The sequence below is a fragment of the Triticum dicoccoides genome, chromosome 2B (assembly GCF_002162155.2).
Source record: "Triticum dicoccoides isolate Atlit2015 ecotype Zavitan chromosome 2B, WEW_v2.0, whole genome shotgun sequence".
Classification (NCBI taxonomy): Eukaryota; Viridiplantae; Streptophyta; class Magnoliopsida; order Poales; family Poaceae; genus Triticum; species Triticum dicoccoides.
This window is the reverse complement of record NC_041383.1, coordinates 293,729,784-293,744,020: the sequence shown is the minus strand read 5'-3', so window position 1 is coordinate 293,744,020 and position 14,237 is coordinate 293,729,784.

Genomic DNA, 14,237 nt, shown 5'->3' with positions numbered 1-14,237 from the left:
CTCATAGCAATTCATCATATAGCAGCAGCAGGAGCAGCTCATAGAAATTCATCATATAGCAGCAGTAGGAGCAGCTTATAGCAACTCATCATATAGCAGCAGTAGCTCATAGCAACTCATCATATAGCAGCAGTAGAAGCAGCTCATAGCAATTCATCATATAGTGGATCAGAATGAAAATTTGGGAAAAAATCATAGGAGATCCTCACCTTGTTGGTTGAGCTCATCCTTCAACACCACCTCAAGGCCATGGCCTGGGAGGATGGGAGGGGGAATAAGGTGCCTTTTGCCGCAGTGTGGCATCAGTCGTAGTTGTGCAGCCCTAGCCGGAGTAGTGCGTTGGACGAACCACAGTGGAGCAGCTGCTGGAGACCATGAGAATTAGGGGCGGCGCTAGAGGGAGGAGCAGCTAGGGAGATTTTCCCCTACCCGCCGGCCATGTAGCCTAGCTGGACATAGCATCGTCGAGGACCAGGCCAGATGGGACCAGTGGCGACGGCTCGCTGGAGGAAGCGTAGTGCTATAGGCAGGGGATCGAGGTAGAGGGAAAGGGGAGAGGAGATGCAAGAGGGCAGGGCAATGAACGCTTGCGTGTTTGTTTTTACTTGAGGGTCAGGTGTGACATGGGCGTCAGCAGTTGCATTTTGAGTGTAATATAGGCAGACAACAGAGTCACTTCACTATTCCCCTTCCCTTCAATTTTTAGTGAGGTTCTACTCGAAACACCCCCCTCCAAAGCGAAATTAGTTAAGCCCAAGCCCATAACTCAAAAATGACTTCTTTACATCTTTTATGGCTTATTTTGACAATAAGCCCTGAAAAGGCGGAATCGAACTGGCCCTTAACCTGCAATCCAATTGTGCGTGCAATGATGAATCACTCATGCCTACTATCTGTACATTTAGGCATCATCATACATGGCATAACCTAATACATGTGCATTCCATTGTAGAATCTGGAATATGCAATGTTTATGTTAGTTCATACGTTGCACATGATGTTTAAATGCCCATTAAATCTGGTCAGTCAAGTGATGGTCTTTAAGCCTCCTTCTTTGCTTCTTTTCTTGATATGTAAGATTTGCTCACACATCTGTTCAATTGCTTGTTTGCATCAGCCAATGATACTAGGACTGTTTGCTTTGATTACTTGCTATTCTTGACCTAACACTCTATCAGAGCTTGTCAACAATTTAAACACTAAGGGCTGCTACAGTGGGGCCTTGTCTAACTCATAGGTGACATAAAGGTTTGGCTGTACACTAAAGTAGGATCTCCAAGAGTACCTGGAGATCTAGTTCGAAGGTATGCCTAGTTTACATAGTGCACACATAGTAAATGCTCATTTCATTGTGTGCAAGTGCAAGAGATGCGGCATGTTTCATTATGTGGTGTTGTTTTGTTATAATCTCATCCTTTTTTGTTCACAGACAGGAAAGTATGCATATTTATCTTCCAAGGAGACGAGTAACTAGTTTGTGTCACCTTGCATAAGGGGTGCAATGAAGATAAGATTGAGGATTTCCAAGTACAAGATGTTAGGAAGGATCCTTGCAAGAGAAGTAGGAGCTGCGCTAAGCCTCTTCAACCTGCTAAGGTAAGTCACTGTATGCAACTCAACAATTCAATTCCTTGTTTGTTTCAGGCATAGTTAATTTGGTCTTTTCAATTGCTTTATTTGTCCTCCGTTAATGAGATGCCCAAAGAATCATGCCTGATGTTGGGTACTTGTATAACTATTAGTTGACATAATTAAAGGCCTTACCATTTAATTACTCTGCCGAAGTGTGCCTGAAGCTTTGAAGTCTATTAACCAACTATTATTGCATGGGGCTCACAATTTAGTTTATACTACACTAATGATTGCATAGTTTTGCCTGCTGTAGTATGTTTGTATGAAACCCTCTGCTATTCATTATGCTCCCTAAGACTTTAATTGAGCTACAGAATGGCCAACTGCTTGCTTACTTATATGCAACATGGTGTCTAAATTTGTAACTTGTCTGTGTTTTTGATTGGCCCCAACATCATGCTCCTCTGGTGAGCTAAGAGGGATTTCTGTATGCAGGCTGCACAGACTATCTTTTTTATAATTTTTTAAATATCACCTGCTTATGCTTATGATGTGTAACATAATTGTTAGTCCTGTTTTGCCATGAAGTACAAAATAGTGTCTTGCTCGCTTCACTGTTGTAACTATATTTTTGCAATAGTTATGTCTACTTATAGAAACATTTTAGGATGAAATGACATCAACACAAAGATCTACGAGCAGTGCGGCATGGCCGTTACCGAATGATTATGGTTTGGAATTGGAATGTGCTGATGTTCTCGAGCATCAACTAGAGGTGGCAAGACAACGTGTACATGATTGTCAACGTATAATCAACAAGTTGAGACTGGACATGCAGGTACTAGATGCAAGAGTCAAAAAATGAAACAAGACACTGAGGTAACCACGAAGGAATCGGAGATTTTGCAGACTGAAATTTGTGCTATATGAATCTGGCCAATCCTATTTTCTGAAGAGATTATAGTTCAAATGGAGTTAAGTTGATGCGCATCCATGATGTATGAGCTGTATTTGCCTAGTGTATGTAATTTGCTGTTTATGTATGCTTTATTATCACATGTGCCGAACCATAATGCCCAGTGGGTATAATCGGCTGTAATTTCTTTATTGTATAGTGTAGGATTATTCTACTTTTCTATGCCATGGTCTCTTTGTAGTATAGTGTATGTTTTTTAGAGGTGATAGTATTGAGTAGGATAATTCTTTGAATATGCTATATCGTTCAAACGGGGGCCAACTCGCCCAAACGTTGTAGTGACCATGGCCGTACACGGGCCGTACGGTCCATGGGCCATGTACGGGACGTCGGATCCATGGGCCTTTAGTGGGCCGTCGGATCCATGGGCCTTCTACGTCTCGTAGGATCCATGGGCCTTGTATGGGCCGACTCATTTGTGGATCTTGTACGGGCGTTTAATGGGCCATAGACGGGCTAGAGTGGAAATCGTACGTTTTATGGGCTGACCATAACGGGCCGTTAATAGGCCGTATTTGGTGATGCTGTGAAAATGGCCCAATAGATTAACGTCCACAAACGGGCCGACTGTAACGACGGGCTGAATTTGGCCCACAAGCAGAAAATGACAGTAACGGGCCGTAAGTAACCAAATGCTGCAAATGAGCCCAAGAATAAATGGGCCCTCAAAAGGCCGAAAGATAACTTGGGCTGGAAACGGTCCAACGGAATAACGGGCCATTAATGGGTATAAAGTAATACATTGTTCATTATGGGCCAGTTTCACCACGGGCCGTTAATCGGTGTAAAGTGATACACTGTTCATTATGGGCCAGTTTCACCACGGGCCGTTAATAGGCCAAGAGTTACAAAGGGCCTCATATGGGCCGAAAGATGTCATGGGCCATACATGGGCCAGAAGTGAAAACGGGCTGGAATCATATTGGATGGCCCATATGATGCTACTGGGCCTAATTCAGATAGGGCGTAACAGGCCTTGGGTTAGCGGGCCGTAAATGGGCTATATGCGAACATGCCGTTAGCAGGCTTTCCATGGGCCGGCCCGCCACCTTTTGACCAAGTTAAACGGGTCGGTCTTTTCACAGGAATGGCCTCTATTGGTCCGTGCCACGTGTCGACGTATCATAGGCGCCTTCTATCCAATGAGTGGATGACATCTGTCCCAACGATGAGCTGACACGTGTTTCCTCCAGCCAATGATGATTTTACACGTGGAAAATCCCCATTGGTCCGGGCTGTTAACGGGTTATCGGATCCAAAACCCGACCTGATAGCTTAACGGCGTTCCGTTACGGTGGATGCCACATGTCGGTCACCCTTGACGAAAGCACTTCTGTGACGCGAGATTTATCGTCATGGAAGTGGACACATCCGTGATGATAATTTTGGTAATGTCATGGATCACTTCTACGACAGCACAGGTATGACTATCTTGATTCTGTCATAAAATCGTCATGGATGTACATGCATGACAAAAAATGCGACCTACTGTGACAAACATGTATCATCACGGAAGTGTATTTTTTTTGTAGTGTCTATATGAATGCCACTAGCGGTGTACTGGGATATGCAATGAATCAAGAGTGACATGTATGAAATTTATGACGGTGGTTTGCCACAAATATGATGTCAACTACATGATCATGCAAAAGCAATATGACAATGATGAAACATGTCATGATGAACGAAATGGTGGAAAGTTGCATGGCAATATATCTCGGAATGGCTATGGAAATGCCATAATAGGTAGGTATGGTGGCTGTTTTGAGGAAGATATAAGGAGGTTTATGTGTGATAGAGCGTATCGTATCACGGGGTTTGGATGCACCAGCGGAGTTTGCACCAAGTCTCAAGGTGAGAAAGGTCAATGCACGGTACCGAAGAGGCTAGCAATGATGGAAGGTTAAGAGTGAGTATAATCCATGGACTCACATTAGTCATAAAGAACTCATATACTTATTGCAAAAGTTTATTAGCCCTTGAAGCAAAGTACTACTACACATGCTGCTAGGTGAAGGGTTGGTAGGAGTTAACCATCGCGCGATCCCGACCTCCACTCATAAGGAAGGCAATCAAAAGAGCACCCCATCCTACAAATTTGTTACCCAACTTTTACCATATGTGCATGCTACGGGTCTTGCCAACTTCAACACAAGTATTTCTCAATTTCATAATTACCCAACTAGCATGACTCTAATATAACCACCTCTATATCTCAAAACAATTATCAAGCATCAAACTGATCATAGCATCCAATTCACTTTCTATGATAGTTTTTATTATAACCAACTTGGATGCCCATCATTCTAGGACCAATTTTATAACCATAGAAAATACCATGTTGTTCTAAAAGACCCTCAAAATAATATAAGTGAAGCATGAGAGATCAACAATTTCTACAAAATAAAACCACCACCGTGCTCTAAAAAGATATAAGTGAAGCTCTAGAGCAAAATTATCTAGCTCAAAAGATATAAGTGAAGCACATAGAGTATTCTAATAAATTCCGAATCATGTTGTGTCTCTCCCAAAAGGTATGTACAGAAAGGATGATTGTGTTAAACTAAAAATCAAAGACTCATATCACACAAGACACTCCAAGCAAAACACATATCATGTGGCGAATAAAAATATAGCTCCAAGTAAAGTTACCGATAGACAAAGACCAAAAAGGGGATGCCTTCCAGGGCATCCCCAAGATTAGGCTTTTTGTTGTCCTTGAATTATCTTGGGGTGCCATGGGCATCCCCAAGATTAGGCTCTTGCCACTCCTTATTCCATAGTGCATCAAATCTTTACCCAAAAATTGAAAACTTCACAACACAAAACTCAACAAGAAATCTCATAAGTTCCGTTAGTGCAAGAAAGAAAAACCACCACTTAAGGTACTATAATGAACTCATTCTTTATTTATATTGGTGTTAAACCTAATGTATTCCAACTTATACATGGGTCATACCCACCGATACTAGCCATAGATTCATCAAAATAGGCAAACAACACACGAAAAACAGAATCTGTCAAAAACAGAACAGTCTGTAGCAATCTGTAACTTTCGAATACTTCTGGAACTCTAAAAATCCTACCACAATAGGAAGTCCTAGGAAATTTGTCTATTGATCTACTGCAAAAAGAATCAACTCAAAAACACGTTTCTGTGATTTATTAAATTATTCTCGTGTGCGCAAAAGTTTCTGTTTTTTTGCAAAATCAAATTAACTATCACCGTTGGTTATCCTATAGGTTCTACTTGGCACAAACACTAACTCAAACATAAAACCACATCTAAACAGAAGCTAGATGAATTATTTATTACTAAACAGCAGCAAAAATCAAGGAACAAAAATAAAATTGGGTTGCCTCCCAACAAGCGCTATCATTTAACGCCACTAGCTAGGCATAAAAGCGAGAATAGATCTAAGTATTGCCATAATAATAAGATAAATCACGAAAAATCATCTCGTATTCGGATGTGAAAAGAGGTATAAATATCTTCATATACCAAACGTTCGCTAATTAGTACTGCATCTTCAAAATTGTAACCTTCCCATGGCATATAAGCTACTAATACGTTTTTTCCTAAAGCAAGTTCGCCCCCAACTGTAGCAGCTCCTTCTGCTAAAATTTGTCCTTTTTTAATGGATTTACCCCGTGGAACCCGAGGTTTTTGGTACATACAAGTATTTTTGTTAGAGCGACGGTGGTTAACTAAAGGAATACTTATAGTCTTCCCACTACTTGATAAAAGTATCTTATGACTATCAGTAGAAATGATCTTTCCCTCGCGTTCGGCTATAATGGAAACCCTCGAATCTAGAGCTGTTTGGCGTTCCAATCCAGTTCCAACAATGCATTTCTCGGACCGAGAAAGCGGAACTGCTTGGCGCTGCATATTAGAACTCATTAAAGCCCGATTCGCATCATTGTGCTCAATAAAAGGAATGAGAGAACCCCCAATAGAAAAGTGTGTACAAGGCCCGGGAACGGATTCACCGCCGTATGGCTGACCGGCGATTACTAGCGATTCCTGCTACATGCAGGCGAGTTGCAGCCTGCAATCCGAACTGAGGACGGGTTTTTGGAGTTAGCTCACCCTCGCGAGATCGCGACCCTTTGTCCTGCCCATTGTAGCACGTGTGTCGCCCAGGGCATAAGGGGCATGATGACTTGGCCTCATCCTCTCCTTCCTCCGGCTTAACACCGGCGGTCTGTTCAGGGTTCCAAACTCATAGTGGCAACTAAACACGAGGGTTGCGCTCGTTGCGAGACTTAACCCAACACCTTACGGCACGAGCTGACGACAGCCATGCACCACCTTTCTTTGTGGCAAGCCAAAGTAATCAAAAGGGCTAAATTTATTGGGACTGAAGTCCCCAAGATCAAGCTCGGGAGGTATAGGTTCCTCCTTTGGCACTTCATATTGCACAACTAATTCATCATTATAAGCATTCTTTTGGCAGAAAGTCGTGAGCCTATACTCAAGATAATATCCTAAATCATTGTTTTGAATTGCAAATTCATTATAAAGTTCAGAAATTCTGTGAACTAGAACATTGGTAGGAACCTTTTTCTAAGGTTTTCATTAAAAGCAACATAATCTAGAGATTGTAAACGCATTATGTCCTCTTGATTGAAGAGGATTGCCTCTATGGGAGGACGGCCAGCGTCCACCCTATAGTGTGCAAAGATTTCTTTGGATTCTTTTATTATAAATCTGAACTCATGTGCCAAAAAGATAGTAGTTGCACGCTTAACAGAAGAATGCTCAATATTGGAAAATTCTAGGAAAATCCTTTGTATGCAAGGATGCATGTGCATAAATTGTCTTTCAAGTTCAACTATAAGCAAGGCGATAGCATCTGCAAGACTACTAGTTCTATGAAGAATAGAACCACCCATAGAAGGTAAAGCACCGACACAAGTAAAAAAATCCTGAATAACCCATTTTCCAATAATATTACCACTATCGTTTCGAACTCTTTAGTATGTAAGATAGTGGGTTTTTCAATAGGATCATCAAAAGCATCAAAATTTCCCCAGTTATTACTATTGTGTTTATCAACGATAACCTCCTTAGTTTCAGAAATAATGGTAGTAAGTACGAGGAGAAACCGAAAAAGAGGCGAACGGAAAAGAGAGGGCGAATAAAACGGCAAGGCTGAAGTGGGGGAGAGGAAAACAAGAGGAAAATGGCAAATAATGTAATGCGAGGGAGATGAGTTTGTGATGGGTACTTGGTATGTCTTGACTTGAGAGAAGACCTCCCCGGCAACGGCGCTAGAAATCCTTCTTGCTACCTCTTGAGCACTACATTGGTTTTCCCTTGATGAAGGAAAGGGTGATGCAGCAAAGTAGCGTAAGTATTTCCCTCAGTTTTGAGAACCAAGGTATCAATCCAGTAGGAGGCTCCTCACAAGTCCCTCGTACCTACACAAACAAACAAGAACCTCGCAACCAACGCAATAAAGGGGTTGTCAATGCCTTCACTGCCACTTGCAGAAGTGAGATCTGATAGAGATAATAAGATAAGATAAATATTTTTGGTATTTTTATGATATAGATTGGAAAGTAAAGATTGGAAAATAAAGTAGATCGGAAACTTATATGATAAAAGATAGACCCGGAGGCCATAGGTTTCACTAGTGGCTTCTCTCAAGATAGCATAAGTATTACGGTGGGTAAACAAATTACTGTCGAGCAATTGATAGAAAAGTGCATAGTTATGAGATTATCTAGGCATGATCATGTATATAGGCATCACACCGCGACAAGTAGACTGAAACGATTCTGCATCTACTACTATTACTCCACACATCGACCGCTATCCAGCATGCATCTAGAGTATTAAGTTCATAAGAACAAAGTAACGCATTAGGAAAGATGACATGATGTAGAGGGATAAACTCAAGCAATATGATATAAACCCCATCTTTTTATCCTCGATGGCAACAATACAATACGTGCCTTGCTGTCCCTGCTATCACTGGGAAAGGACACCGCAAGATTGAACCCAAAGCTAAGCACTTCTCCCATTGCAAGAAAGATCAGTCTAGTAGGCCAAACCAAACTGATAATTCTAAGAGACTTGCAAAGATAACCAATCATACATAAAAGAATTCAGAGGAGATTCAAATATTTCTCATAGATAAACTTGATCATAAACCCACAATTCATTGGATCTCGACAAACACATCACAAAAAGAGTTACATCTAATAGATATCCAAGAAGATCAAGGAGAAGTTTGTATTGAGATTCAAAGAGAGAGAAGAAGCCATCTAGCTAATAACTATGGACCCGAAGGTCTATGGTAAACTACTCACAACTCATTAGAGAGGCCTTGGCGATGATGTAGAAGCCCTCCGTCATTGATTCCCCCTCCGACGGAGCATCGAAAAAGGCTCCAAGATGGGATCTCACGGGTACAGAAGGTTGCGGCGGTGGAAATAGGTTTCGTGGTGCTCCTAGATGTTTTCAGTGTATGGAGGTATATATAGGCGAAGGAGGTCGGTCAGGGGAGCCATGAGGGGCCTACGAGGGTGGGGGCGCACCCACCCCCCCTAGAGCGCGCCTTGCACCCTCATGGCCGCCTCGTCTGCTTCTTGACATCCACTCCAAGTCTCCGGGATTGTGTTTGTTCCAAAACGATCGTTCCCGAAGGTTTCATTCCGTTTGGACTCCGTTTGATATTCCTTTTCTGCGAAACACTAAAATAGGCAAAAAAAACAACAATTTGGGTTGGGCCTCGGGTTAGTAGGTTAGTCCCAAAAGTGATATAAAAGTGTAAAGTAAATCCAATAAACATCCAAAATGGGTAATATAAGAGCATGGAGCAATAAAAAATTATAGATACGTTGGAGATGTATCATCTAGTCATCTACTTCTTGTGACGCTCCCGCCACTGCTCTGTGGCTCGATCCCTTGGCTGGGGTATGAACAAGACACTTCCTCATGTCAACGATCTGCTTGTACATCTCGTAGCTTGTGTACGCGTCATTGGACGCGTACTTGAAGTGTTCTTAATCCAGTCACTCATGCCAAACACTATGCCAGGTGTCCTTTTCTTCTTGGTCTTATCCTTCATCTTCATGTAGTAGGGGTCGATGATGGCCGAGGCATGGTCAACCAAGGAGATCAGTTTGTTCTTGGCGCTGCCCCAGACCTTGTAGTGGTCCTGGACGTTGACAAGATTTGGGCATTTCAAGCCCGAAACCTTGAGTGCTTTTAGATCGTTGGTGGTGTCCACCACATCGAACTTGTAGTCGGAGTTGTTGATAAACCTGGAGAAATGCTCGCAAGGCCTTGTGGCCAGGTGGTAGTGGTAGACAAGGATGCCATGTTGCATGCATAACTAGGCGACGTCAACCTTCTGATCATGCCCGGCAAGACTGATGGTGTACTCGAGGTCGAAGCCGACCACTTGGTACTTGTCCACGGAAAGGACCTGCTCCATAGTTTGGATAGAGCTCTCCACCGACACCATATCATTCGTGTACACCATCGAGAATGCCTTCCCCCTCACGTGGATGTCCTCTACGTGCTGCATGGTGAACTGCCTACCGTTGTCATCGTCGGTCGTTGGGAGCGCCATTAGAGCCATGGGGTTCGCCATTGGAACCGTTGGATGTCCTCTATGTATGTGTCGTCGTGAGTTGCTTATTGTGTCATGTGACCCGAGAGATGATGGTAAATGGCTACACGAATAAATGGGGACCGGGCGGCCTAGATTCTCGGTGCGTCTGCATGGCAGTTTTTGCATCGGGCAACTGCATGGTGGAGCAGTGGCCAGTGCAACCGCACGCACACGAACGTGCGTGATCGTGCGCCGGCCCCAAACACTTGCAAAGCGCGTGGAGAGATGAGGGCGGATCACTTGGAGGGACACGAGAGCAGAGCGCGCGCGGCGGGACGCGAGCAGAGCACGTTGCGACCGCCTCAACCGCAAGCAACCACACACATAGCATAGTTGAACACGCATGAAATGGTCACCTACAAGCCGGCCGACACTTGCTTCAGTGCGTAGAGAGCGCCCGTGTGCTACTACGTCCGTGTTGGTCTATAGTCCCCTTTATATTATGTGCCATACTTTACCCTCAAATTTAACCAATAAAATGTTAATGCATGTTATAGAAATTATATAATTCGAAACTATGTTCAAATATGAATCCAACTATATATTCTTTGGCGACATGCATTCGTATTTTATTAGTTAAATCCTACTTATAAACCAGGACGGGTGTATAGTAGGTAATTAAATCGCAAACACTTTTTTATTAACTATATGTGCATGTGGCCTTGCGTCCTCCTCTCGCACGTCTTGTCACCCCGCTGCCGCAGAGGGCTTACAACGCAAGCTTGCGCAGCGCGCGGGAGCGTTCTTTTGGCCAAACGGTGGCGCCAATGAATCATTTGTGAGCCCGTTACCGCGCAACCTCGCGGGTTCCCGCACAAGCTTCCCGCCCGACTGGGTGAAATCCCGCAAAATCCCAATGCTTACCAGCCTGCTATAAAAACCCTCACAGCCGATGAGTCTTGCGTCACATTTTCCCCTCCCTCCCTATAGCTTATCTCGTCTGCTTTCCCCACAATTGCCAATGGCACCGGTCCGTCGTGGTCGCTCAGCCACTCCGCCGTCATCAGACGACAGCTCAAGCTGGGAGGCCGGCGGCGGTGCAGTCCCCGGCGTAGTGTAGTGCGCATGGCGTCCCTGTTGGGTTTGCACGGAACACCCACCACACGCTCCGTCGCCGGTGCCCATCGGCAGCTGTTGCCGGCCGCCATTTCCACCACACCACCGTCAAAAGCTAAGGCCATCACCCGCTCCGCTACCATGGCTCGAAGGCAAGAGGTGGCCACCGTGGCTGCCACCCCACTGACGGCCACCATGGCCATCACCCGCTCCAGCACCGCGGCCCGAAGGCGGGAGGTGGTGGTCGTGGCTGCCACCTCATCATCAGGCGCCCTAGCCACCAGCCCATCGTCAACTGCCTGGGTCATCACCCGCTCCGCCACCGCCGCCCGAAGGCGGGAGGTGGAGGTGGATGCCGGCACGTGCGGCCGCGACCTTGTGGCCTGCACCGAGTTCCTGCGAGAGGAGGAGGAGCGCCTCGTCGAGCATGCAAAGAGCCTTACAGCCGCCGTGGCCGTCGCACACGCCACCTCAGAGGCGAGGAATTAGGAGATCTACGAGGAGAACCAACCCTTCGAGAGGAATCGCTTGGAGCCGCAGTGGGAGTTCGAGCTGGCGAGCATCACCGAATTTGCAGTAGCGGCGGGCACCGTATTGCATTTGTCCAACTCGTAGGTAGGCTGCTCCTCCTCTGCCTCTTACTGAGCGTGCTCAGCAAATGAGATGCTGCCAGAAGTAGTACAAAGCCCCTCCGTAGTAGTAGTATTTAGGTGCATTTTTGTTCAGTTCATCTGACTATAGATGTGGTGGAACTGTACAACATACTTAAAATTAGCTAGTATATAAAGTAGAACTAGCTATTTCAGTATGTTGTTGGCAACAATTAGGGAAAAGTTTGGTTGGTTCAGCTGTCGAGTTGAACTGTTTGTATAAATTAAGCACGATTGCTTAATCTATGAATGAAATCTATGCTTAATTACTGAATTTTAGTTGCAAAAATTAGATAGTGCTAGTGATTTTTAGGTGCATATTTTGACAAATCGTAGTGTTACAAGGTTGACAAATGGCAATGTTACTAGATCAACAAATGTCAATCTTTCAAGTTTGAAAAATGGCAACATACCCAATATGACAGATGCAAATCTTACCAAATTGTTTGTAAGTGGTTGCACACGGGTCATCCAAAACAACCGTTTGCGTTGAAGAGATGCACAAATCCTGCTCTCGCTTTGCATACGGGTGTTCTATCTAAAACCTTTGCGATCAAGAGCTGCACAAATCCTGCTTGGCACATATTCCCCTGGCTTCCTGGGGAAGCTGTCGGTTTGCATACGGGTGTTCTAACTAAAACATTTGAGATCGATATACAATATCGATCCCAAGAAAAGAAACTATTTACGGCGGCAACGGAGGTGGCATGCCGTGCCGTCCTTGTCGGTGTCGTCCTCCGGGACGCCGTTGTTAAAGTCTTCAAGGTAGGACAAACTATTCTTCACTTGCAAATCAAACATCATGTCGTCGCGCGATCGACGGGCGGGGCGTGGGAGGACGGCAGCTGGCGGCGCTGAGAGGTAGTGGTCTATGGCGGTGTCCCATGCCGCTGAGGGGGGTGCACACATAGGCACGAGTGCGACGGGTGCAACCAAACGCATGGGCACGGGCACTAGCATGTACACGAGCTCGCGGGTCCGCAAAGACCTCGGTGACGCTCGCGGCTTCCAGCTCTGCGATAGTGCTCGGCGACCAGCTCTTCAATGCTACGAGGATGGTCGCTGGTGCGGGCACGGGGATGGGAGCTGGGACGGGAGCGGGGGCAGCAACAACCGTGGCCAGCTTGTTCTCGGCCATGTCCATGAGGCCCCATTCCTCCTTATTTTCTATCTCCTCCGGCTCAGAGTCGACTTCACCAAACTTGAAGACTAGTTGCAGATGATCCTTCTGTGCCATGGCGTTGGTGGACGTCTACGGGAGGGAGGGGAATGGGAGGCGAACAATAAGGCCATCCGTATTATGCAGCGGCTCGGGCGCGATTAATGGAGAGGAAGGTGGGCGGCCATCGAAGTCAAAGGGATCGATTCCCAGTGAGCCTGCACAGCTTACAGCTTGCACACTTCCCGGTGAGCCTATGCATTTGAGCATAGCTTGCACGCCTCTCGATCAGCCTGCGCACCAGGCTGCGCTCGCACGCCTCCTATTCAGTCAAGCAGCCCTCCGCACGGCACCTGCTATATCCATTAAAACCAAGACACATGGCATCACATGAATGGTTAACATAGCACACACAATTGAATTATACAAACGTTTGCAATGTTAGAGTGGCAGTTATTTGTTTGAAAATGCCTTTGTTGGCTGTTATTCGAGTGCTTCTTCTCTCAAAATGGACACGAAAAATGCCACGGCATGTCGGGTGCCATTCCATCATAGCATGCCAAGTTTCATGAATTTCAAACAAGTTTTGGATTTGCTAGAATTTAAAAACAAAGTATCTCAATGTTTTGCCAGGAATCAACAGTGCCCTGGTGTTTGAAATTCATTCCCATTTCTTGCATGGGACCTAAGCATGCACCCAAGGACAAAGATTTGATTTTTCAACCAATTTATATGCACTAGAGCATGTGCATGTAGTTAAAATTTGAATTGTGCACATAAAATGCCTAGAAAACCCAGTTAATGTACAAAAATGTCCAAATGAACCCCGAAAAATTGCAAAATTTAACACAACACCCCTGTTGTTCCATGTTGACACTAGAATTTTTTTGAAAGCAATAAGAGGCAGCGAATATCATTTCGTCCCCGAAGGTGGGATGTTCCCTATCGAAACCATCAGGCTTGTTGTGAGAAGCTCTGGTTTGTGAGAAGCTTATACCCAAACCTGCCCAAAATGGGACAAAAAAATTACCACGACATGTTGATGCCGCTCCATGATGGCATGCCAAGTTTCATGAATTTCAGACGAGTTTAAGATTTACTAGAATTTAAAAACCATGAATCTCAGTGTCTGCGGCCGAGTAACGATGGCAGGGTGTTTGACATTCATTCCAATTTCTTTCATGGGACATAAG